At 43.1% G+C, this 26,026-nt stretch overlaps 1 long non-coding RNA gene across 2 annotated transcripts; it reads left to right on the plus strand.

Annotated features, from left to right (window-relative positions):
• Window positions 1–5,320: 5,320 nt before the first annotated feature.
• On the plus strand, window positions 5,321–10,810 carry LOC123581516. 2 transcript variants are annotated; one of them, XR_006703780.1, is made up of 3 exons: window positions 5,321–6,526; window positions 7,610–7,822; window positions 9,227–10,810. It is a non-coding gene; the product is annotated as an uncharacterized LOC123581516 (long non-coding RNA). The 2 variants fall into 2 exon arrangements; XR_006703779.1 differs by lacking the exon at window positions 5,321–6,526 and adding an exon at window positions 6,535–7,030.
• Window positions 10,811–26,026: the final 15,216 nt, after the last annotated feature.

A 26,026-nucleotide genomic window follows, 5' to 3' on the forward strand; every position in this document is an offset into this window, starting at 1 on the left:
TTTTGTAGTTAAAGACATCCTCAGGAGAGGTAACATACAGGTATCTGGGCTCCGCAATCAGGCTCCTTTCTGCCTGAGGGTGTTCTCCCTTCCAAGTATATACCTCTCATTTTTCACACTATATGGTGACATTTTTGAGGACATAAACCTCATGTCTATTTTTCTACCTTTTGTGCAGTCTCTGACACAGGACTTCACATATAGTAGGCATTCAGGAAAACCTCTGTGACGAATGGATGAGTCTGAGAGCCACCGGGATTTGGGCTGGACCGGCAGCATCTTCACTGAATTGAATGCGAAGACCGATAATTCTGTGGGCTGTCCACAGTCATGCATTTCTATAAAACTCCATTTTACCACCCACAAAAAACACATTTGACACGGCTGAATGTGTACATATGCACCTGCACACTCACACCCGTGCATGAGTGTGCATCCTAGTGCCCCCAAGGGCTGACATTCACCTCTTCTGCACCCAAACTCGACACTCCCCCATCCATATTCACAGCCAAGTATCCCCCCCAACACACAGCGGCACAGACACATGTGAGCCACTACGGGATGGCACCCGCACACATGCAAACCTGCATGCCCTCCAGATGACTTTGAAGCTGGGACTGAGGGTAGAGAAACACCCTGAATCCTGGCTGCTGTGGCAGTCACAACACATCACGTTAAAAAAAAATTCTCGTTATTCCCTGGAGACTGCAGGCTGACTTCCGAGTTTTAAAGGACCCCCAAAACTGACTCTCCTCTGACTTTGCTCGGGGCTAGTTCCTGAACAATACATAAATTGTCGGGATCAACGAGAAGAGTACACTGTGTTCTCTAAGTGCCTTTAGGACCAGTGTCTCCACCTCCCAAGACAATATTACTATTGTCTCCAACGCTCAAGCCTGTTGTTTTATCTTTGAGGCAGTTTATTCCTAGATAGAGATCTTCAAACACCAGCTGAAAATGGAGGCATTGACAGACTGGCTCACATTTATTGCTGCTGTATAAGAGAACCATTTAAAAGCTGGTGGAGTTTTCCTCCTCAGCAAATACAGCCACTTACTCTGGTCAAGCCATCTGCCTTTCTAGAAGGCTCAGGACTTAGGAATCACCCCAGTTATGAGCAGAATCCACAGAGCTGTAAAGGCCAACAGGGAAGGGAAAGAGTTTAAACTTTAACTTCTTCAGACATCATGGAACCATCACAAAAATGAATCAGAAACACCCAATGGAGAGCATTTTTCACAGTCACTGTGCAGATGACAGAAGATAAGAAATGTCAGTAAAGGTGGAAAGTTCTATACTGATAACATCTTCTACCTTGTGGATAGAGACACTATTTCTCAGGAGTTCGCTGGATAGTTCACATCACTGGTTTTCTTCTGACCTACAGAAACAGAAAGAAAAATGTATCCAAAAATCACTGTTAGGAGACATATCGTCCACTCCCTGCCCCTGGTTCTGGAATGCTGAGTTCAGAGAGCCCCAGCCCCAACACTTGTCTTTTTTTCTTGAGGAAGAAGAACCAAGAACATGAAAAGAGAGGGACTTGTTTACAGTGACCTATAATGTAGCAGCCAAGTGAAATCTTGTACCCAGTTTTGGACTCTCATTTTAAGGTTTTTTTATTTCTATTCCCCCCACCAGGCCATGCTATTCCCTCTGTCATTTAATCCTCCTCCATGACCGCTGGAGATTAGGCATCCTTCCAGTGAAAATGATTGCTCACTCAGTCTCATTCTGCACTTGAAGCGTTACTTTATTCTCATGTTTGCTATGATGATTTGTGCAGGGTTTTAATTAACTCTTCAATGAATTCGGTAAAGGAGCAGTTAAAAATGAATTAGTTTGTGATTTAAAAAAAAAAAAGGGTCCTTTGGGCACCTGGGTGACTCAGTGGGTTGAGCGCCGACTTCATCTCAGGTCATGATCTCACAGTCTGTGAGTTTGAACCCTGCATCGGGCTCTGTGCTGACAGCTCAGAGCCTGGAGCCTGCTTTGGATTCTGTGTTTCCCTTTCTCTCTTTGCCCCTCCCCCTTGTGTTCTCTTTCTCTCTCTCAAAAATAAAATAAACATAAAAATGTTTTAAAAATTTAAAAAAGGTCCTTTATCCTAGAGACCTGAGGACTTTTAGAACAAGGTTTTCCTTCTAGTAAAGGAAGAGAATCTTATTTTGCCTTCCCTTTGTTCCAGGTATGGATGGGTCAATCTCCTGATGTCTCTATCAGGTGACTGCAGAACCATGGGCAGAGCATGTGTAGTGGAGATACTCTCGGGCTTTTGTCTCATACCAAAGACCAGGAATCTAAAGCTGTTTCAATTGTTTAGGCACCTAGAATGGAAAGTCATATCAGTCTCCTGATATGGTCTGCCAGGCTCTAATCTTTGGATAACTATCTGCTACCCACTGGTAGACAGAACTGGACAGGTTCTTAGAGGCCATGAGATCCAGCCCATTTTATGAGTGGAGAAACTTAGTGCCATAAATGGTATGGTAGTCAGAATGGTGGCCCTCCCAAAAATGTCCATGTTCTAATCCCAGAACTTGTGAATATGCTACCTTACATGGTAAAAGCGTCTCTGTAGATATGAGTGAATATAGAATAAAGTTAGGGATCTTGAGGTGGGGAGATTATCCTGGATTATCCATGTTGCCCAGTGTAATCACAGGGTCCTTATAAGGGGAAGAGGGAGGCAGGCGAGTGAGAGTTTGAAGAGAACTGAACATGGAAGTAAAGGTCAGGGTGATGTAATTGCTGGCTGGGAGTCACCTGCCAAGGAATGTGGGCATCCTCTAGAATCTTGAAGAGCTAAGGAAATGAATTCTCCCCTAGAGCCTCCCTGCGGGCACCTTGACTGCAGCTCCATGGGACCCATTTCAGACTTTTGATCTCTAGAACTTTATAGTCATAAGTCTGTATTGTTGTAAGCTACTACACTTGTGGTAGCTTGTTATAGCAGCAACAGAAAGCAGATGCAGGGAATAGGAAAAACTGAGACAAGGACATCCCTTCTATCTGCTTCCTTGGTCTGGAAACCTTCTGTCTTCAGCCCCTTTCTTTGGTTGACCAACTGCTGTCATGCTCAACCTTAGCCGAGGATGTGTTATAGCAGAGCCTCCCTTCGGACTTGATTCAGAACCTTACCTCAGTTCTCCTACAGTTCCCTGTGTCTTCTATGGAATATTCCACGTTGTGGGCTGTGAGACTGAGTTTTTCCCCTCCCACAACTGACTGTGGACTCCTCGAGGGCATCAACTAGCGTCATTCATTCTTTGATCACCAATCTCTAGCACAGGAGAGTCTTGATGATTGGTTCTGAGTGAATACATCAATGAATACACAAAATATATTTTTTAAACTCAGCATTTTGAAGCTTTTTAGTAATCATTAATGAATAAATGTATTTTCTCTGAATATTTTTGCCTTTTTTTCTTTTTTTCCCCCCTTCTCATCCAGGCAAGTTTGAAGATGACTGCGGAGACTGTAAATTCAGGAGTGTTAACTGTGGAGTGACAGGACCCTGGGGACAGTCTCAGAATTGCTGATCCCAGGTAGGACTTGTGCCTCAAGCTCCTCACAAAGGGGCTTCCTTAAGCTTGTCACTGAGTTGTCCCAGCAACCTGGAAAAACAGCTCCCCTCTTTGAGGTGGTAGACCAGTTTTCTGATATTCCCCAACCCCCAGACTATCAAGTTCATCTCCCCAAAAGGGAAGCTTGTTTTCTAAGATGGTGAGAAAACACCAATGCCAGATATCATCTGGTTTCCGTTGAGGGGCTCCAAAACTCTGTCATGGGCTAATTGTTTCTGTTCATACACATGAAGATAACCATCAATGAAGATCTTGGTATCACTGGATTGACCTAGGCATATGGGTTATTTTGGAGAAGCTAGTCCTTTGTTTTCTAGGCTCTTCTATGGCACATACTCATGATTCCTGCAGGGGCCTTTGGTGGCTTCTTGAGTATCTCAGACCCTTAGGAGACAATAGGGTTCCTTTACCTCATTCCTTCAGTCTGGAAGTTGTGGGGCTGTTTCTGTCACCCAGCTCCTTCACTTTAACCTCTGTGGATGTGGCTCCTGCTCAGGGTTTAAAGGGTGCAGCTCATATGCCATCACCAGGAAGTATCTAGACACTGGTGAGATAGGAACTCAAATTGCTGGCTGCTCCGTTCTCTTTACCAATATTTATTTCCACTTTGCAGATGAAAACAATTTATTATGAAAGCATGCTGATAGCCTGAAATAACCTGAAGTGGGCACAGTCTTGTGAAATACTTGGCAAGGGAATAAATACATATTCAGCCACTGAAACCAAAAGGTTTATTGCCTAGGAGGGGCTCCATGGAAACTCCTTCGCAAGGATATGTCTAAAGCAGTTATTTTCCTGACTTTGGTCTTTAGTATATCACTCAAGAAGACAAGATTCTGGAGAACCACGTGGAAAGGGGCTCAATGACTAGGTGAACTTGGAAAAAGTAGCCTTGGATGTCTCTCACAAATTTACAACACACCCTAGAAAAATCTACAGCACAGAAACCTATTTACATTTGTTTAACTCAGAATTTCCTGACTATTTCCCCATGAAAATTTCCCTGCACAGAATACCTGTTAATATGTCACAGAATAAGTGTTCTGCAGCCCACATTTTGTGAATCCCCACATCTTGAGAAGCTTTCTCCAGGCTTCTTGGAGAGGTAGGCTTCCTTATCAGACTTTCTAAGTTGCACATGTTTATCATTTATGAGACAAGTGTCAGAGACCATCTCAGTTAATATAGCAACTTTGAGGTAGCTATTAAGCCTTCAATCAGTAGTTAATTACATAATTGATATTAGTTATCTACTATGGCATGACCCCAGGGCAAGTTTGTTATTACCTTTATTTTATAGGTGTAGATGGGGAAACTGAGTCCCAGGAAAGGTAAATAATCTATCCAAAGTCACATGATCTTCAGGTAATAGAGCCAGAAAGAAAATCCAGTTTCTCCGATTCCCAGTCTTTGGTTGTTTCCACTTTTTTCAGACTGCAGAGGAGTTACTACTGCCATTCTTGCACCAACATCACTCTAGAAGTTCAGAACAGGGTTGCTAAAGAGGTCTTTTTTATGAACTTGATTGAGATCTTGTCCTTCCTCATCTCCCAGCCTGTGCTTTCCCTGCGTCCAGCTCTGAGTTAGAGGAGGGAGGTTAGAGAGTTACTTTTTTAAACATGTTTTTATTTTTGAGAGAGCACAAGCAAGGGAGGAGCAGAGAGAGAGGGGGACAGAGGAACTGACGTGGGCTCTGCACTGACAGCAGCGAGCCTGATGTGGGGCTTGAAGTCACAAACTGAACCACAAGATCATGACCTGAGCTGAAGTCAGACACTCAACTGACTGAGCTACCCAGATGCCCTGCAAATCACTCTTAAGTAGAGAGACCCACTCAGACCTGGGGAGAAGGAGTCATGTCCACATGACGCTCAGAACCCCAGTGGCTTTTGCATTTGCATATCCCAAAGACGGGAAGCAAGATGGCTTAACTCAAGACCTTTGAATCTCCCCCTCCTTGGCTGCTATGTAGGAGATTCTCTCCCAGACACGAAGCTTCAAGATGATCATTCTAATGGATTCCGAAGCACAGTGTGTAGAGTGGGAAGCCTTTGGACTCTGGGTTTCCTGTGTTGTGGTCTAAAACCTGTTCAGTCAAGTCGAATTGTACTGGTATTCTGCAGTTTGTGTTGGGAGCCCATGGCCAGCTGTTTATTATTTTAAAAACTCTGGGTTGCTGCCTTTATGCATGGGGGTGGGAGGGCAGCCTACTGTGCAAGGCGGCTGCCACCTTCTTCTGGGAATGACAATGTTGCTCTGTATACTCCACGGGGGCCCCTCAGGCAGAGCTACCGCATTCCGGAGCTCTTCCCAGCCAGATGAACAGAGACTATTTCATCTCACCAGTTATCGAGACAAAGTCAGGGCTCTAGCAATTGTGTTCCTCCCTGTCATATAACCTTTACATGAGGAAGACCCCACTAAGGCCTTGAGACCAGGACACTCACAGCTTCACCAGAGTACTGGGGAAACGTGTTCACACTGGGCTTTATGAAACACACTCTTGCCTTCCTCACCTTTCAAAATGTGTCCCTGCTGGGTGCCCCATGGTAAGAATGTCTCAGTGTCCCACTGGAACATTTGTTATTGCCCAATCCAGCTCAACACCCCTTCCAGCCATGTCCCAAGAAGCCAGCGCTGAGCACTTGAAATAAAACAGAGCGATGTCCTCGAGCTGTAAATGCCTCCCAAAGACAAACGGACAGAACTTCATTGTTTCAGGGAAGAAGGCGCCTCACATAGCGGTCACATTGTGGTTACCGGGGGCCCGATGATTAATCCACAGAGAGGATGTGCAGGAGAGAGGAGCTGGCATCATTCCTGCAGATGAAGATTCTTTAAAATTTCACGTCTCTGACTGAACATGTGCCCCAGAAACACAAGATTTCCATTGTTAAGGTCTCTTTGGTGACCTCATTTTCCCAGTCGTGAGTTGGCATGTAAGTAATTACCTTTTCTGTCTGCGCAGGGATACCGTGTTCCTGAAACTTAAGTGTTTCACACTTTAAAATATACATTGTGCTGCTTATAATTATGCTTCTGAAGGGGCACACTTACAGCGATTTATGAAATTTCTAATTTAGAAATGGGATATGAGCCACTCGTGCATGGAGAAATTAGCAAAATCAGATACTGATCAGTGTACATATATACTCAGCATAAATAATTAGATTATTTTTAGAATCAATTTTTTAAAAGCTCCGTGCTAAGCTCTTTTAAAGGCACTCCAGAAGATTCCAGCAGTATCCACCAATGTCTACCATGGCTCTTGTCCGTTGCATGATCACCACTGGGGGAGGTGGACTCTCTTACAATGGCAAATGCTGTATGTGAGGGGCCGACGCAGATGTCATGATGATGCCGATGGGTGAAAATCCACAGTTCTGTCACTAACTAGTACTGGGCCGAGGACAACTTCTCTGAGCTTCTGTTCCCTCATCCAGGTATAAGGAATAAATCATGAACTATGTATATAAGATGCCCTTGCACATACAGCTTATTGGAGTAACCTCTTAAATATGAATTTCAGCTCAGGGTGACACTATGATTTGGGACTGTTGAGGACGTTTTTAGACATGGTTTTAGAGATTGTGCCTCTCAGGTCACTTTCAGAACTCGTGGGCTAAATGGACAGTATAATAGGGATGGATATGGGAGTGGTGCAGGAAGCAATGGGGGAATGGATTGGTTACCAGAATGAGGGAGATGAGTCTCCGAGAGTTCGTATTTATGTACCAGCTGACTGGGTCTTTGACCCAGCTCCTTTACTGCCAAGATTAAATGGATGCTAGAGCCTTTGGGGGGACCCACGTCAGAGGGAACTGCCTCCAGGTCTGTGTCCAGAAGCTAGCTCTCTGTCAAGGCAGACTGAGATAAGATGTCACCTGTTTTTATAACCTCCCATCACACAAGCCAGGTCTAAAGCTCAGAAGACAACGCACAGAGAGTTGCGTCCCTTTGTTTTGAGCTCAAGGGCTTTTTAATGCCATAAAATGTCTCCTTGTTCCCTTGTTGTGCAACAGGGCATGCAGCTCTGAATGGGACCTTTTGTAACTGGAAATTCCACGGTTCCAGCTGCCCCTGACTCTCGTCCATGCCAGACGACATCCCCAGAGACTTTGAAGTTGCATGTTTGAATGAAGCACAGCCCCACCCCACCTCTCACCCTGTGTGCCTGCCCACAGTATCAGTCAGACTCTGGGAGAGCAGTGGGACCAGCTTCTGGCTACCAACAGGTAAGAGCTAGAGCTAGGGGGCCGGTGCTGCCCCGCCAGTCAGCTCTCCTAGTGTCTGGAGCTACAAGGATAGCACTTCCAGCAGCTCTATCTTAAGGAGGGACTGGGCTCATCTTGAGGGAATCCATCTAAGTCTCTTCTGAATCCTGGTTAGGCTGTCTTACCTGATGTAGACCCAAGCAGCCCTAGCCACGTCGTGCCTGAAGTCAGCACAGCATCTGCTTTGCCTGCAGCCCCTGCTTTCCTGATTTGAACTTTTTTTAAGTTTATTTTTGAGAGAGAGAGAGAGATGCAGAGGTGAGCAGGGGAGGGGCAGAGATAGAGGGAGACACACAGAATCCGAAGCGGGCTCCAGGCTCTGAGCCGTCAGCACAGAGCTTGATGTGGGGCTCGAACTCACCAAGTGTGAGATCATGACCTGAGGCGAAGTCGGACGCTTAACCGACTGAGCCACCCAGGTGCCCTACCTGCTTTCTTGATTTGTATGTGAAGAGATATTTAGCCATGTGGCTTGAAAGCACATCAAAGCACAGGGATTGCTTTGTACTTAGTAGGAGAGGAGAAAACAGTGGCATTTATTGAGCACATACAATCTAACTGGCTGTTTGGTAATAAATTTTATTTATTTATTTAAAAAAATTTTTTTCACGTTTATTTATTTTTAAGACAGAGAGAGACAGAACATGAACAGGGGAGGGTCAGAGAGAGAGGGAGACACAGAATCTGAAACAGGCTCCAGGCTTTGAGCTGTCAGCACAGAGCCCGACGCGGGGCTCGAACTCACGAACCGCAAGATCATGACCTGAGCCGAAGTCGGACGCTTAACCGGCTGAGCCACCCAGGTGCCCCACTAAATTTTATTTAAACATCACAACAAACACCATGAGGCCATCTCCATTTGCACAGATGAGGAAATTGAAGATCAGAGACTATGAAGTTTGCCCAGGTCTTTCTAGCCACTAAGTGGAGAGATGAGATTCAAACTATGGTCTATTTAGCTCCAAGATAGACTCTTTCTTTTAGAGCATCATTATTTTCAGATCCCTTTCCCGCTGAGACTAATTATTAATAAGCCTTCCTCCTGGGCCAGCTCCTTCAGTGATGTGTCTTAAGCAGAGACATTCTGACGTGGCCCCCTCTAGCTCTTTCCTTTCCTCCCTGACAATTATTTCCCTGGCCCTCTCTAAATGCCCCGAGGCCTCAGGTTCTCCCTATTTCTCCCTCAGTGCCCTAGCCAGAATGTATCTGAGATCCTTCATTCATGTTCCAAAGGCATAAAGGACATTTAGAGAAGAGCTTCCTGTGCACACACTGTCCAAACTCAAAATAGGGATTTAAAACCATCAGCACAGGGGAAGACTGTTGTGGAGTAGCATCCAGGTCTGATTGTGTTTTATACTACAGGAATCCAGCACAGTGTTGTGCCTATGCAAGGATAGATGAATGAGTGGAGCTCTGAGAGATGAGGCCCCTTGTGGACGGGCGCTTGAGGACATCAGGCCACTTTCCTTGCATCTATGAAGTCATACCATGTTGGCTGACACCTCATAAGCCTGGACACAATGCAAGTATCCCAATATGTTAAACTTATTTGTCCATTTACAATTTCATTCGATGTTTACTGAGCACCAACTTTCTGTTAGGTCATGCTGGGGAAGATAGCAGAATGAAAAAATGTAGTCTCTGTCTCAACAATCCAGGTGGGAGAAGACTTGAGTTTCATGCAGAAAGCAAGATAGCAAGGAATGGACACTTATCTCACCTGAGGGATATCTATGAGAAGACTTCCTGAGTGGGATGGCTTTGAGTTGCTACAAGGATGTAGTAAGAAATAAAAATCCTTAAAGGCATTAAGCAACAACCACAGCAACACTGTTTTTTTCTATATTCACACCAACATTTCTGACAGCAGATGGGTGGGTTTTTCCACACGAAGCAATTCTCTAGTTCTCGGCAGTCACCAGTTGAGTGTCCTACAATTTAAATTGCTACACTAACTGGACAGACCGCACAGGTTAAGAGCTTAGTCCACAAGACTGTCCCCCACTTCATAAACCAATTGCAAGGCCTGGGTTGTCACCTGTACTTCTAACTGACTGGCCATAAATGGGGGTTCCCACAACTCCTCCTTGGATTGGCACATTTGCTAGAACAGGTCACAGAACTTGGGAAAACAGTTTACTTACTAGTGTACCAGTTTATTATAAAAGGATGCAACTCAGGAACAGCAAGAAGGAAGAGAAGCAAGCATAGGGCAAGGTGGGAAGGGGTTCATGGAGCTTCCATGCCTTCTCTGGGTTCACCACCCTCCCAACACCTCAATGTGTTCACTAACCAGGAAACTCTCTCTACCCTGTTGTTTGGGGCTTTTGTGGGGGATTCGTTACATAGGCATGGTTGCTTAAATCATTGGCCACCGGTAATTGAAAATCTCCAGCCCCTCTCCCCTTCCTGAGGAGGGTTGGGGAAGGGACTGAAAGTTACAACCCTGTAATCACATGGCTGGCTCTCCTGGAAGCATCCCTCCATCTTTTGGAGCTTTCCACAAGTCACCCCATTAGTATAAACTCACGTATGGTTGAAAGGGATATATTATGAAAAATAAAAGATGTTCCTTTCTCCTCTATCACTCAGGAAACTCCAAGAGTTTGGCAGTTCTGTGCCAGGAATTGGGAACAAAGATCAAGTATACACTTCTTATTATATTACAGTATCACAGCTTTCCATGCAGACGGGGCAGAGCAATTAAAGCAGAGCAGGTGTGAAAAAAAATGTGAGGTGTGGCTATAATAACGAATTTCTGTAAGAGGGTGGGAATGAGCTTGAACAATCAGTAGCAGCCTTGCTGTGTTAATGAGTTTGAAACTATATTATTCTCTTGTGGGGGCATGGATAGTAATTATACTTTACACACATAGAATGATTCTGTGAGCAGTAAGCAGTCTGCTTTATGTGAATGATCTCATTACATATTTGCTACCACTCTGACTTGGCTACTCTTATTATTTCCACATGATATATGAATAAACTGAAGGCCAAAGCCACACAGATAGTCCATGTCAGAAAGTTTTAACCACCATACCCTTCTGCCTCTAAGAGATATGATGGAGTGAGCTCCCCAGAAACGGAGGTTATCCCCTCTGAGGACAAGCAACTCATGGACATAAAGGACAAATTATAACCTCAAGCCCTGGCTTGGTAGCTGTGCTCGCAAAGATCCAGCTCCAGATGACACAACCAGGATGGCAAGTACCATTGTGCTGGCCTGGCTGGCTCATCAAATGGGCTTAGATTAGTGTGTTCAACATTTAGGAGACATTTAATCCAGTGGAAGCCAAGAACACGTGGAAAATGACCTCGTTGGCTCAGGGCTGAAGTTGAAATGCCTGGCTTGAATTTGGGCTTCACCTGCCCCTTCCTCTTTTCTGGCTGCTCCTGTGGCCATGTGGCCCAATCCCAAGGCCACTATAGAGTAGTCTGTGCACAGAGTTGTAGCTCCTGGCCACCTCGTGTATCTACTTTGCTCCATTACAGAATCCACTAATTTGAGTAACAATCTGTAAAATTATCCAAGAAGACCAAAGTTGAGACATTGCTAATGTGTGAAAAGGTTCCCTGCTATGAGAAAAACTGGAAGGAGATGTGATTCATTGAAAAATTTTGCTGAAAGGCCCAAATAATCATTTGGGGTGCAACATTTCTACATTAGTTCATATATATATATATATATATATTTTTTTTTTTTTTTTTTTTTTTTTGGCAGAGAACTCATATATCTTCTTTTCTCTACCAGCCCAGCGAAGCAGTTAAGTATTCTTTTCCTTTTTTGCAGGTGAGAAATCTGACACTCAGAAAGTGACTAACAGAGCCAGGCTTTCCAAATCAAATCTGTTTGACTTTTCTTCAGTACTTCTCCTTGCTGGCAGTGCTTTTCCTAGTCCTTTGAATCCAAGCCAAATGCTCTCTTCCACCTGAAATGATGCTGCTTAGTTTGTTGATCAGCAAGGATGGTGTTCTGCTTGCTTGCACCAGTGTGACATTTTTGTTCATTAATGGATAGCACCTTTCTGATTGGTTGATGGCAATGTCGTAGTAGTTATTAAATATTTTGATTATTGCTTCTGTTTTTATATAAATATGTAATATTTCTACTACATTACTTTAATTCGAAAAGGATTTATGGCTGTTTATAAAAATACCACAAACCAGTAGGATAGCATCTGTCAGAAGTAGATAACAGTAGGTGCCCCTGGGTGGCTCAGTCGGTTGGGCATCTCACTTAGGCTCCGGTCATGATCTTATAGCTTGTGAATTCGAGCCCAGCGTCGGGCTCTGCACTGACAGCTCAGAGCCTGGAGCCTGCTTTGGATTCTGTGTCTCCCTCTCTCTCTGCCCCTCCCCTGCTCGCACTCTGTCTCTCTCTCAAAAATAAACATTAAAAAATTTTTTAATAAAAGTAGACAACAATAAGATAACATCTATCAGAACTAGGTAAAGAAGCAAAAAGTAATAAAAGGATAGAAAGATAAATTTACGCAGGAATGAGACCACTACAAAAGTGTAGATTGTAAGTCTGAGACACTTGCTAGAGAAGAGATGAGCTACTTGTTGGATTCTAAACCTGCCAGGAGCCAATGGCAGAAGAAATAGTGATTGGTTACGATGCACTGTATCTTCAAGAAAAACTAAATGAAAAGCGTATCTTAAAGTTATCTTCCCTAGACCCCTCAGAAATAGATCACTAATTTAATTAATACTATTCCCATGATATCTATGGAGTGGTCAGGACGGCAATGAGTTTCAAAGGGTCATTCCATGGGCTGCTTGACTGACAGCCCCAATATCCTGCACATGTCTCTATTGCCTTGAGTTGTCTGGTGACCTTTGGGGCAGATTTGCCTTCTCTCTCTACTTATAGTTTCTCTGATTAGATTCAAAGTTTCCTTGGAAAATTACCAAAAACAGTAACTTTTTAAAACTAGAAAAATAAAGAGTTAAACAACAACTAGGGGATGGGAATACCAGGTTCTGCTCTAAGATTTTACATTTCTTACCTAACTGAGCTCCTTTGTCCACAAGACAGGAAAGCCAAGTCGTGTCCATTGCCTTCTGACCTAACAGGTGGATAATATTACAGATGTTCCTGGAATTCTTGTCAACTTCAGACGGAAAGTAGTCAGTGCAATTCTTATGCCCATTCATTGCCACTTATTCATTCATCCTTTTATCAGAAGTGTGTAGAAAGTGACTGTGTGCCTGCCCCGCAGACATAGAGGTGGGTACGACACAGTGCTATCCTGGAAGGGCTTATGCAATGAAAAAGAAGACAAAAATGCTCATGGATGATCATAGCACAACACAAGAAGCACCGTAATGGGGATATGTACAATGTGATGGGGAGTAGGGAGAAAAGAAGCATTATTACCATCTGGGAGGCCAGAGATGGGCTTCTAGTGGAGTTGATGCTTGATTCCAGTCCTGGCACAAGTCCCTCAAAGAATGAAGGATGGAAAGATATTATTGATGGGGAGAAAAACATATTTATAGCAGGCAGTGAGCATGTTTGGGCAATAGAGAAAATCTGAGGAGCACAGAGCAGAGTTGATCAGACTATCTCATCCACAAACCATGACTGTTTATTATATTCTAAAAGAAAAAAATGCCTAAGCACATGACTAATTTAAATTTTAACATGGTGTTCTTAGGAGCCAAACCTTCTCCATCTGCATTCATTAACACTCTGACGTGGGTTGCTGACAGAATCAGCCAGAAGCACAGTGCCATGTGCTGGGCACACGCAGGGCTGTCTGATGGCCATGCCTCAAAAGATGAGCTAGTGACTGCCCATTTCCCCAAAGACATAACACTTTTTTTTTAAATTTGAGCAACAGAATATGATGTTACGTCTTCCATGATGTACTCCTCTCCTTTTTGGTGAAAAGTGTTGGGCTTTGGCTTCATGTTTTGGTCTTGCATAAACTCTACTCGGTATGATTAATATGCAGCTCAATGGCCAAGAAAGAATGTTCTGCCTCCAACCCAGTTGCATAGGCAATAATCCCAAAGCCATAGATTTTCAAAAATCATACTACGAGTTAATTTTTTTCTAGCAGAAAGATCACATTGCCAGAAGAATGAAGTGCATTTGGAGTTGCCAAGTGCCAGGTTAAAGCTTTGCTTTGTGAGCTGTCTTCAAATGGGGGAAAAACTCAGTCTTCAGATAGTAAGTGTTTGAGTTTTAAAAAATTAAATCCATATTGGAAGTAACCTTTGAGGATTTAGGACACATCATTCAATATTTTTAATTTCATCAGTAGCAGTGGAATCAATATGAATATCAGGGGATTTGCTATGTAAATTTAATAGACTTGAAAAATCTTAAAGTCCAAATGAATGAATTATAAATGTTCTATTAAGACAGATAATTGGCCAAATATATAAATATATAATTCTCCTTAAGAATTGGTGGTAAAGTCCTTTTTATTTTCAAAGAGAAAAAAGTTAGAATCTTTGTTTTAACTTCACAAGAGTTCACAGACTCAGAATCTGTGCTCACATCCCTTGTTTGCTGAGTGATTGGAGTCATCCAAGCTAATCAGTAGACCTAATATTGGGTTTCAGTCAGTTGTCTAAGTTTGCCAGGTCCCTGAAAGGGTTCTGCCACAAGCAAATGCTCATTAGCCAGCTTCCTTACTGCAATAGTAATTTTCTTTCATTCTATTTAAAGCAACCCTCACTCATACCATGGTAAATGATTTTACACTGCACAAAATGTGCTGAAGTGCTCACATTTTGGCTGATCACAAACCACACAGGAATAGGACTTTACTCTTAAAGAATAGTTTGTGCCTGCCTTGGGTCTTTGCTGCTCGCTTTTGACATTCTTTGCCAACTCCACATTCTCCAAGAAAGTGTAAATCCTACCACGGGAAAACGAGGTGTAGAATATGTGCCTCATTTGATGACATCACCTTCTGGTCAGGGCCGTAAATTGTGTGAGACTATGCATACAGATACTGGCTCCTAAGTGCTGGATTTTATAGGTGTATGTTCTGAGCTTGAAAACACATCATCTGAGGAATGGAGAGCATCGCTTCTGCCTAGCTGAGTGTTGTTCTGGGATCTTAAGGGAGTGCACTGGCCCAGAAGTCCAATGAATCGGAGGTTTTACACCTGAAACTGCTACTGCTTTGGGCCAAATGCTTGTGATCACTTTATTATAGGTCTCAATTATATAATTCTGACAAATGCTAATGACTGCATGGGATGCCTTACCCTCAAGAAGAGCCTGCCTTCATTAAGTGACCTCAGGATCCCCAGGAAGGGCATTAAGCTGGTGAATGCTCCAAATTTCATCATTATAAGACAGCTCATTGTCAATTTCCTAGGAAAGGGTCACGTTGAGGTCCTTTTGGTGCAGTGGTTCTCCATCTAGGATGATGGTGTCCCCAAGGAGACATCTGTCAAAGTCTGAAGACATTTTTAGTTGTTATAACTGGAGAGAGACAGGGTGCTACCGGCATCTAATGGGTAGAAGCCAGGGATGCTGCTAAGCATCCTCCAGTGTACAAGGTAGCCCCCCCCCCCCACAACAAAGAATTGATCAGCCCCAGATGTCAATAATGCCGAAGTGGAGAAATCCTGCCTTAATATAAATAAAAGAGGCTATGAAAAGGGGGAGAGGGAAGCAGAATGGGGAAAGGCCCTTTGTGTGGGGAGTTGGAAGCCATCAGCACAGAGAGGAACACATAATGGCAAACTTTTCATTTCGCTGAGGGTTACCCTGAATCTATGCTAGAAAGGCATGGTTGTTAGGATTTGTTGCTATAGTTAAGAGTTCAGACTGAAATGAAACAAAAAAGTAGAATGTCCCTAGGCTTTACTCATGGCTGGTGGAAAAGAGGAGCATGAAAAGAAGAAGTCCCCTAGAGAATACAGAATGCAGGATCTAGATGAACAGCCTGGATCAACCCCCGTGGGGATCTGGCAATTTCCATTGAGAAAGATGGACATAGTGAACTGCTTCCCCTAATTAGTTGGGTTTTCCATCTTTGCAAAAATACACTGATCAGTATTATCCAGTCAGTTGGGAATGAAATTGCACACCTGCGGCAGGTAGTGGGATGATAGATTTGGAACCCTCAGATACCCACAGACAGGCCTCTCCAAAAGGTAACAATGGGCAAATCATGGAGAGTAGTCATTTTTCCCAGGCAAATTCTCCAAAAGTGGTGCGTATTCAATAATTTCCAACAAAGACTTGAACATGGCAGTTGTTGGCTACTCTGTGATAAAAGGGCATTAGAGAAGGCTGTGGAAAGCCAGACTGTGAAGCATGTAGAGAAGGTGCTGAAAGGGTGGCACATTATATTGCAGGCTTGCTTTTCCCCATCAACCACCAACACACGTCCCCTCTCAAACATGCACGGTTGATGTTTAAACTTGTGTACATCCCTATCAGTTCCTACAAATTCTATCACTGAGGTATCCACAGCGACTCACTACCTTCTTACACTAGACCATGAGTTAGCTCTCTCTTTGCTTCCTGTTTGTTCATAAAGAAACTGTCCAGACTTATTTGGTGTTTTCTTTGCTCAGATGTCAGCTACATGAAGTCACATTGTTCCCACAAGGGGACTTCTTGCTTGTGCCGCTGCCTAGTGTTAACAGAGCGCTAATGCTGCTTGGCATGAAGAAGGCTAGTCATTGTGGCCAAACTTCTGAGAGGTGCAAGAGGCCAAATGTCAGACTGCCAATTAAGCAGCAAGGTGGAAAATTCTTGCCTCTCTTTTGGCTCAAATGAGCCGGTTGGGGGAAAAAAATAAACTGAACAGGCAATGAGAAGAAAGATTTCATTTGTTAATGTATTTGAGCAGTGCAACAAATTGTGCTACCATTACTGTCCTGTTCATAGTCACAAATCACATTTATATCACACACACACACACACACACACACACACACACATGCATGCACCACAAGGACTCCAAGAAAGGGTCTCTTTGGCTTCAACTGCTTGAGCTCCTAGCTGGGAAAATCTATATGACAGAATAAGTCAGCTTACACCCCAAGTTCTGCCCACATGGTCCTGTTAAGCCAATCAATCCAGTTTCGGGGATTCATATTGAGTTATAGAATGTCTATTATTAGGAAAATAGTAGTCATACCTCCGTGTAGTGTTGCACAGTATGTGCACATGCACAATCTTGTTTGATCTGCACAACATTATTCTCCCATTCATTCATAGGATGACACACACAACACACACACGGCAAGTGTGTTGTGTGCCTGGCAAGGGGTTTGTGGGATTAACTGGGGAGAGAGATTAAGTAACTTGACCAGGATCATACAACTTCTAAGTGGTACAACTTGTACCTAAACCTGAGTCTTCTGACCTGAAGCCCACAGACTTTCAATAAGCTACATGTTCCACTATTCACTCCCTTCAATAATTGGCATTTAGCTCAAGTAGGATTAGTCAGTGGGGGCCCCAATTTAATGACAAGCTAATACTGCTTTTTATTTATCTCCTTGAAGTATTCCTCCAAGGAGAGGTGGACTCAGCCCACTCTTTGGCATATCTGGATGATGTCTATGATTAGAAACCCTTATTACCAAAGGGGACAATGTCACCTAGTGACAGCCCTTCAGGTTTTCCCCAGTGGACATTTTCTTCCAAGCTCCTGCCTGTGCTTCTCAACCTTTCAATGATATGCGTAAGAAGTGTGAGTGGGTGGGGGTGCCTGGGTGGCTCAGTTAAGCATCTGACTCTTGATTTTGGCTCATGATCTCACAGTTTGTGAAATCGAGTCCTGCATCAGGCTCCACACTGACAGTGTGGAACCTGCTTGGGATTCTCTCTCCTTTTCTCTCTACTCCTCCCCCACTTATGCTCAATCAATCAATCAATCAACAAAAACATGAAAAAATAAAAAGAATTGTGAGTGGGTGATTTCATCTTATTTTACAGATGGCCAAATTGTGTCATAGGGATATAAAATGACTTGCTTATAACCACATGCAACATTCCATTGCTCCACAGACAGATTTTTGGTACCCTTGCAACATATAGGTTTTACCTTTTTTTTTTTTTTGTAACGAAAATTAAATGCATCACAATGATGTAGACATTTTGGCTCTATAGCCCTTTGATTTTCCTTGGACTTGCTAGTTTAAGGTCCGTTGAGTCCAGGTTTCTTGTTTCATATACACATATCACCCTTTATCCAAAGCCTTGAAGAACTTCCTCTTAAGCCAAACTAAAAGCCCATTGAATGGTCAGTGGGGCTTACATTCTGCACGTCTGAATCCTAGTTCTGAAGTCAGGGATTAACATTTCTCTTTCTCTCTCTGTGTCTCTGTGTCTGTCTGTCTGTCTTCTTCCCGCCCTCTCTCTCTATATATATATCATTCATTCATTCATTCATTCATCTGTTTAACTTACTCCACAAGTTTTCTAGCAGTATTTATTGAGTACATACTCTGTGCCAAGTACTGTGGCAATCCCTTTGGAATTTATCAACAAATGACCCAATGCTTGTGTGTGTGTGTGTGTGTGTGTGTGTGTGTGTGTGTGTGTATGAAGATGTGTATATGAGTACAGGTGTGAACTAAGTCACCTATAATTCATATACAAAAATTCTCAGTTCTTTCATGCCTCTTAGACCCAGTGTACAAAACAAAAACATTTCCAAAGGATATCTTGGTTTTAATTTCTCTACAACTTTTCTGTAATCTTCTTTTGGTGCAGTGTAATCTGGGGAGGGCTTTTATTTTTAGGATCACTTCCTGTCTTTTAACTTGGATGTGTCAAGTGGAGGATTTGCATACTTTTCTTCCTACTGGAGACATAGTGTAGATTAAACAACTAAGTCCTGTACTATAAATGTTGAAACTTCACATTTTCACATGCCTCAGCCTCCCCGCAACCAATCTGTGAACATGCCACCCAGCTGACCAGGAGTACCAGTATGATAAGGCTGGTCCTTCCTTGCCACAAGTTCCCTTCTTGCCGTCCCCTGATTGTGACCTAGTGATAATCATACACAGTGGTAAAATCCCCTCATGCCTGATTCCCAATAAAGACACTAGTCCACAGGCCCTCACTCTCTCTTGGCTCCCCACCTGCTTGGTTGACCCCCTTTCTTTTATGCTCCCCCTCCATGTGGCTCCCTCATGGCTTTTGGTATCCCTATATCCCTAGGATGTGTAAGTATAATACAATGTGTTTTCCTGTGACTTTCCTGTGTCAACTCTTGTGGCCACACCTGACTGACCATCTCTGAAATAATGCAAAACTTGCCCATATTTCAAATTCTTAATCTCTCCTTCCTTCTCTACTTCTAAGATAATAACATGCGTTTCTATCTTAAAACAAACAACCAACCAAAAGACTGTCCTGAAAAACCAAATCAAACCAAGACTTCAAACTTGACTTCAGTCTTTTTCTCAACCTAATGTATTGGTATATTTTACCTAGGGTTGTCTCCCTTAATATTATTCTCGTTACACTGCTCTCTCAATATCTTCAGGTACCATCTTACTCATCAATGGTCCAACACCATCCATTTATTAAGCATAGTAATGCCTTATATTTGGAGAACTTTTACATACATTATTGTAATTAATCCACAAGACTGTCCTGTGAGGTAGGCATCAGTCTTACACATATTTAGAAAAACAATGTAAACTAGAGAGCAGGGAAGAAAAGCCCTCATCTGTAGTGAGTTCTAGACTTTTCTGAATCAGACTCTGCTAGAACCTCCACACAGTTACAACAAAGATGGAAGGGCAGGCAAAGCTCTGTCCACCAGGGACACTGGTGTCCTCTGTATGTTCTACTTCTTTTTAAGGCCTATACTCTGCTCCTGGGATCATCACTTCTTCTGTCTCAAAGTCCATGTTGCCTCAAAACATGGCACTGATGAGATTATTGCATGTTGTTATTATTCTATGATATATGCTATATTTTATCTATATATTATATAGGTTACATATATCTTTCTATACAAAATTTTAATATAATTGTATATAATTATAAATTAACATTTACTGGGTAACTCCTTTAGGATGAACTTTTTATACAGTACACCATTTAATTCTTAGGAAAGATTATGAGAAAAATATTGTTGTCCTAGTTTAAGAGGCTCAGAGATTGGGCGATTTCTCCAAAGTTATACCTGAACAAAGACAGGAACTCTCATCTGACTATCCCTTAAACTCCTCTTTTTACTATACCAATTCAACTCATTTAACTCATGCAAGATGTAGGTAAGTACAAACTGTGCTCTTGCTCCTGCTTGAATTTCTATGACAGAAAAAGGCAGAGACTGCAACATGGCCCTGTGTTTGCTTAGTAATTGATCAGAGAGGTGAGAGGAACGACAGGGCATGGCAGATGTCATGGGTATGTGACTCACCATGGCTGGAGTGATGGCGGGGGTCCACGGAGCTCCCCTCCTGCTGTCCTAACTGTAACACCCCTGAGATCAGTAGCAGGCGCAGCAATGGGTACAAAGGATGCAGATTGCCACTCTGCCAGGGCCTGGGTGCCTGTGATCACTCGCCTTCTGTGTGACTTTTGCAATCTGCTGGCTCTCTCTCTGCCCGGTTCCTGATTGCTGGGAGCCTTTCCAGCTTTTTTGCTCAATCTCATTAAGAAATGTGGATATATTTTTCTACACCAACATTTAAGTACTTGCACAGTGATCTATATAGGAACGTTTTCCTGGAAAGACTTTGCACGGATTTTCCACTGCCTGCTGCCCTCGCTAGCACTCGGGAAACTGCATTTTTTTTTTCCTTCCTGGTTGCGTTTGCCACTTACCCTACTGAAAACAGGAATTAAGACTTTAGACAGCTGCTTACCACATAAAATTTTCAAATAAAATATTCCTATTACATTTTCTTAGGGAAAAAGTTCACTCTACTAGATTAGCAAAACTAATGTAAATATGAAGTAATGCCAGTGGCTGCCTGCAGAAGGTGTTTTTAACTTTCCATTTTGACTTAAGGGCCCGTGCATTGAGGTGTCTGTGACACTGCTCTGTGTCACATCTGTGAGTAGGATGATGGTGTAATGCTCCCATAATGGCGAATATTATGTTAATGGAGATTGATGCCAACGTGTACGAATATATATTTAGTCAGGTGGAGGTATTCCCAACTGGTAATGTAACCAGTGTGGTTAAATAATTTACACGTATAAATAGAACAAGGAGGATTCAACTCTTATTCTGGACACTGATTTTACCCTTGCATGAATACTTGATATTATTCTCTGATGGCTAAAGTCTATTTTCACCCTTATGGAAAAAAATGCAAAAATATTCTGAACAAATTACTCAAAGAATGGGACCCTAGCTCAGTCTTTCAAAACACCTATGATGGAGCTAGAGAAACCAAGTGCCTCAGAGAGAGATGGCAGGCCTCCTCCCTCTGGATGCGGTCCCCTTGGTCACAGTCATATGGTATGGAGCCAAAGGGTCAGTGGGACAATTGCCAAGACAATTCAAGAGGCGAAATTCACTCCCCTCATTCACTTGTATCAGTAGAAACAGAAAGATCAAAAGGTCAAGGGAAAACTCTCTACTATTAACTCCCTATGTGGTTTGGAGGAAATCACTCAACTTCTCAATTCTCTCATCTATCAAAAAGCTGTCTTCTGAGTTGTTCAAATAATATAATTCTGTTAAGGTGTAAGGAAGCAGTGTGTAAAGCAATGGTGATTGGGTGGATAGGCAGAGTTCTGCAGAGCATTCTGAGCCAGGCCAGACGTGGGTAACCTCTCCCTGGGTCAGCAGGCCTATCCAGCAATTTCTCTGGAGTTGGTATCACAAAGCACTTCCTTTGCTGCCATAGGCCTCCTGCCCCCAGCCCCTCTCCCAGCCATCCTTGCCACATCTCCACATTTCTGGAGCAGATACCTCTTATCAGGAGCTTTCTCAGAATGTTACGGGAAGATACCTTTCAATAATAGAAAACAGAAGAATCTTTACAGTCCAAAAATCACATAAGGAAGCAGAAAAGCCCCAGTGGAGCAAGATGCCAGTCCTTGAAGGCCCCTTTCCCTACGCCAGGGCTGCCGAGGGTCAGTCTTCTTGGCTAAGTTTTTCCCCTTCCTGTGTGGCATGCCTTCATCCCACTGATCCTGACTTCTGTCTTCCAAATCCTCCCAAGGGGGCACCATCTCTAGAACTTCCAGGGTATATTGCTTGTTTCCCTTTATTCTACCATTCACAGACATACGACTCAGGCGAAGCTGTCCAGCCCAGTCCAGCCCTGTGCCAGGGGAGTCTATAATCTGGAGAGTGAAGGAGGAGATGGGATCCTGTCACAAATTATACAGATGTGTGAGGGTACTTTCACCAAGATGGCCCAGACATTTGAGAGAAGAACTGGCAGTGCTTTATATCTGAATTACTAAGAGTTTGCTCCCCTCCCAATTTAACTTTGTCGTAAGTCCATGCCCATGTCAGTGAGACTGTCTAGGGGAAGAGCTGCAGTGGGTTAGAGCCAAGAAAGAAGTTCTATCTCAATAGGTGGAAGACTTTCCAAGAACAATGAAAAGTCTTTGGGATTTTGTGGGCTCCATGAAATGCAGAGATGACTTAATCCTGGAAAAGTTCCATCAGAACTTGTATGACCAGCTGGCAAAGATATATAGCAAATTTTCATTGGAGCAAAGGTTGCTGGAGTCGAAGTTGCATCAGACATTTTAAAAGTTTTCTTGCAATGCCAAGATACTTGGATTCTACAAATAGGTGGGCAGTTCTCCTTCAAGAAGCTCTCCCTCAATTGCAAGTGTATGCACGCGTGCACACACATGCATGCACACATGAACATTCACAGGTGCTCTAAGATAGTAAGCTTCCCCATAGAGATCAGGCCCATGCCCAGGAAGATGCAGAACAATGGTTGGTGCTTAAGGGAATGTTGCCCATAGGTAGTAGCTGACTTGTTTGTTATAGGAACAGGAACTCCTGGAGGAAGGGAGAAGAGGCAGGAAAGAAAATAGGAGAAAATACCCAGAAGGCAAAGCTTACCTCTTGGCCTCGTTAAAATACTGTGCAGTGGGCCCCAGGAATCTAGTCCTGGAGCAAGTCCACAAAGTAAGTCTTCAAAACGTTTGTACAAAAGATTCTTAAGTAAGCTCATAAATGTGACACCAAGCAAATACTTGGCAAAATTCACCCAAGTCATAAAAGGAGCTGTTGGGACCCTCCAGCAGCATTACCTGCACTGGCAAAGGCTTGGGTGAGGGGCTGCCCTTCTCCTAATTAGGGATCAGGTAAATGACAGAGATTTCAAGTTTTATTTACATTTGGTCCTGGGCCAGTTCTTTCTGGTCCCTGGACTCCTGTCATAAAAGGGAACCAATATAAATTAGGACGAGACCAAAGAAAACCAATATAATTTAGAACGAGACCAAAACATTGTAGAAATGTGAACTTTTCATGGTACGATCAGACCTGATGTGAGCTCATCGTTGCTGGGGACGTTGGGTACGGGGAAAATGCTCTCAGTCATGGACTGTTCTTGGAATTATCCTGACTGCATTTTTCTCTCAATTATTTTGTTTGTAATTGAATCACTAGAATCTTTGATTCAGGCCCTGATCGGAAATGTTCACTGCCAGGCAAAGCTGCATTGGAGGATCCCTCAGCCTAGAAAAATACAATGACATGTGCATGGGTTTCCTAAGGGCTTCCTTGATGAAGTACCACAGCTTGAGGGGCTCAAACAGCAGACATTTATCATCTAACAAGAATGGATGCTAGAAGTCTGAGCAGGCTTGGTTCCTGCCGAGGGGTGTCAGGGAGAAGTTGTTCCTTGGCTCCCGTGTAGCTGGTGCTAGTTTGTTGGCAATCTTTGGCATTCCTTGGCTTATAGAAGCATCATCCTTATCTCTGGCTTCATCTTTATGTGACGATACATGCTTGTCTGTGTCCAAATTTCCCCTTCTTGTAAGAACACCATCATATTAGATTAAGCCCATACTAATGACCTTATTTTAACCTGATTAACTGTGTAAAAGCTTACCTCCAAGTAAGGTCACATTCTGAGGTCCTGAGGGTTAACACTTCAGCATATGAATGGGGGGGAGGGCACACTTCAGCCAATATCAATCTGATTTTCAAACCAGGAGGGAAAAGAGCTATTGTAAATCAAATTTTCTTTAAAAACGCAAGAAAAAAGTATTTGCAAAGTCCTGGTAACGACTGTGATTCCAGCGCTTCAGAAGAACCACTTTAAATAATTTATTTTGCATGTTGATATGCTTGTTCATCGCTCCCATATAAGGATGCATTGGAAAAATTAGTTTATAGTTAAGTACCAAGAAAAACATGGGTCCCCTTCATCCTTTCGGACAAGAACCACATAGCTCACCATGTTTCACCTTTTATTTGTGTTGCCAGAAGTCTCAGAGCCAAACGTAATACTCAGCCTTGGTTTCCTCATTTATTTCTCCACCTTTTGTTGAGTCTGGTTTCACATAGACTTTCATGTGCCTCTTTGAGCAGTTGCTTCATGGCCTTTCTGGTGACAGGTGGATGTATTTTGGCGTAGCCAAAAGGTGATTCTCAATATCACCGCTGCCTCTCTGGCCCAACTCCTGAAACCCTAGTCTGTCATGAGCTTCTCAATAGGGTTTGCCCCAAGCATTCCTGGATTATCTCTTTAGATGCACCTCCAACCTTTCACCTGTTTGCCAGCTTTTGAAAACAGTGGTTTAACCCTGCTCACAGCATGGAGCATTCACTCCCTTGAGTCCAATTTTATTCCAAGGGAAAGTCAGGCTTAAAAATCCAATTGCATAAAATACCAAAGTACCTTCTTTGTATGACGAACAAGAAAGAGAAGGTAAAAAGTCCTGTCTGTGTTCCAAGTCTTTAGGGAAGATAGTTATTTCTTTGAAATAGGAGGAATCCAAAATGGAATACACACACACACACACACACTCACACACTCACACATGCACACACCACCAACAAACTACTAACTCGCTTCAATGTTCATTTAGTCTCTGTGTATCACATTAATGTATTTCAAAATAAAATAATTGACTAAAATGTTTTTTTTTTTTATTTTGTGAATACCTGGTTGGGCATCTAAAGCTAGGACATACCTCAAGAATTTTCATGGGGTGCCTGGGTGGCTCAGTCGGTTAAGTGTCTGACTCTTGATTTCAACTCAGATCAGTTTGTCAGCTCGAGCCCCACATCAGGCTCCGCACTGAGAGTGCCCAGCTTGCTTGGGATTCTCTCTCTCCCTCTCTCTGCCCCTCCCATTCCCTCTCCCTCTCAAAATAAATAAATTAAAAAAAAGAGAAGTCTCCTTGGGATTTGACATCTTTTGAGCCACAACGTGGGGCTGTGAATTTTAGTTATAGTTGCCTCACTTTTACAGACAGCAATAAAATATGGAGGACTGGCTCACCGAGTTAGGGACTTCAATCCCCTTGTGCTTGCTCTGAATTGTGAACTAATTCTTCCACTGGATCTTTCAGATCTAAATTCGTGTTCAGCTCTGCCTGCACCCTTTTCAGTTATCTGTTAAACATTTTCGATCATATATCTGTTAAACATTTTCAGATCCGGAAGACCTTTAATTGGTCTCTAAGTGACTTACTTTTACAGGTTTCGTTATTTGGGAAGCTCTCTTCAAATGCTTTCACCTGTGCAACAGATTCTAGATTCACACCTTCCTCCCTGAGAATCCTTAAGTGTGTTGTCACATTTTGCCTGCCTCTGCTTTTCTGTGACTTCAGTAAAGGTGCCTGGCAGGCAGAGGGCCTGTGAAGCAGTAGGGGCACAGGAAGGCAGAAGGCTCATCCTGTGGGCCAACCAGACCACTTCTGGGCCCTCATGGAAACCTCTGTGCAGCCAGCCTCAGCCCCATAGTCACTCCTGAGGAAGGGGGGAGCAGGCAGGCAGGCTCTGTCCAGAAGAGAGGGAATCTGGGGAGCACTCAGATTGTTGGCATTTTAATCTCTGTCCAGACTTTGATGAGTGTTAGGAAGACAAAGACAATAGTGCTTCAGAAACATTTTACACCACATCAAAGTGGAATTTGTCTAAAAAAATATGGATACTTAAACAATCATATCAGCATAAGACCTCACTTCCAAAAATTAAAAGAGAAAACGCATGTTTCTTGCTGAAATATAAGCTATAGTGTATGCCTTTCAGCCAAGGTCCTTGG

Source organism: Leopardus geoffroyi, chromosome A3 (assembly GCF_018350155.1).
Source record: "Leopardus geoffroyi isolate Oge1 chromosome A3, O.geoffroyi_Oge1_pat1.0, whole genome shotgun sequence".
In the NCBI taxonomy this organism is placed as follows: Eukaryota; Metazoa; Chordata; class Mammalia; order Carnivora; family Felidae; genus Leopardus; species Leopardus geoffroyi.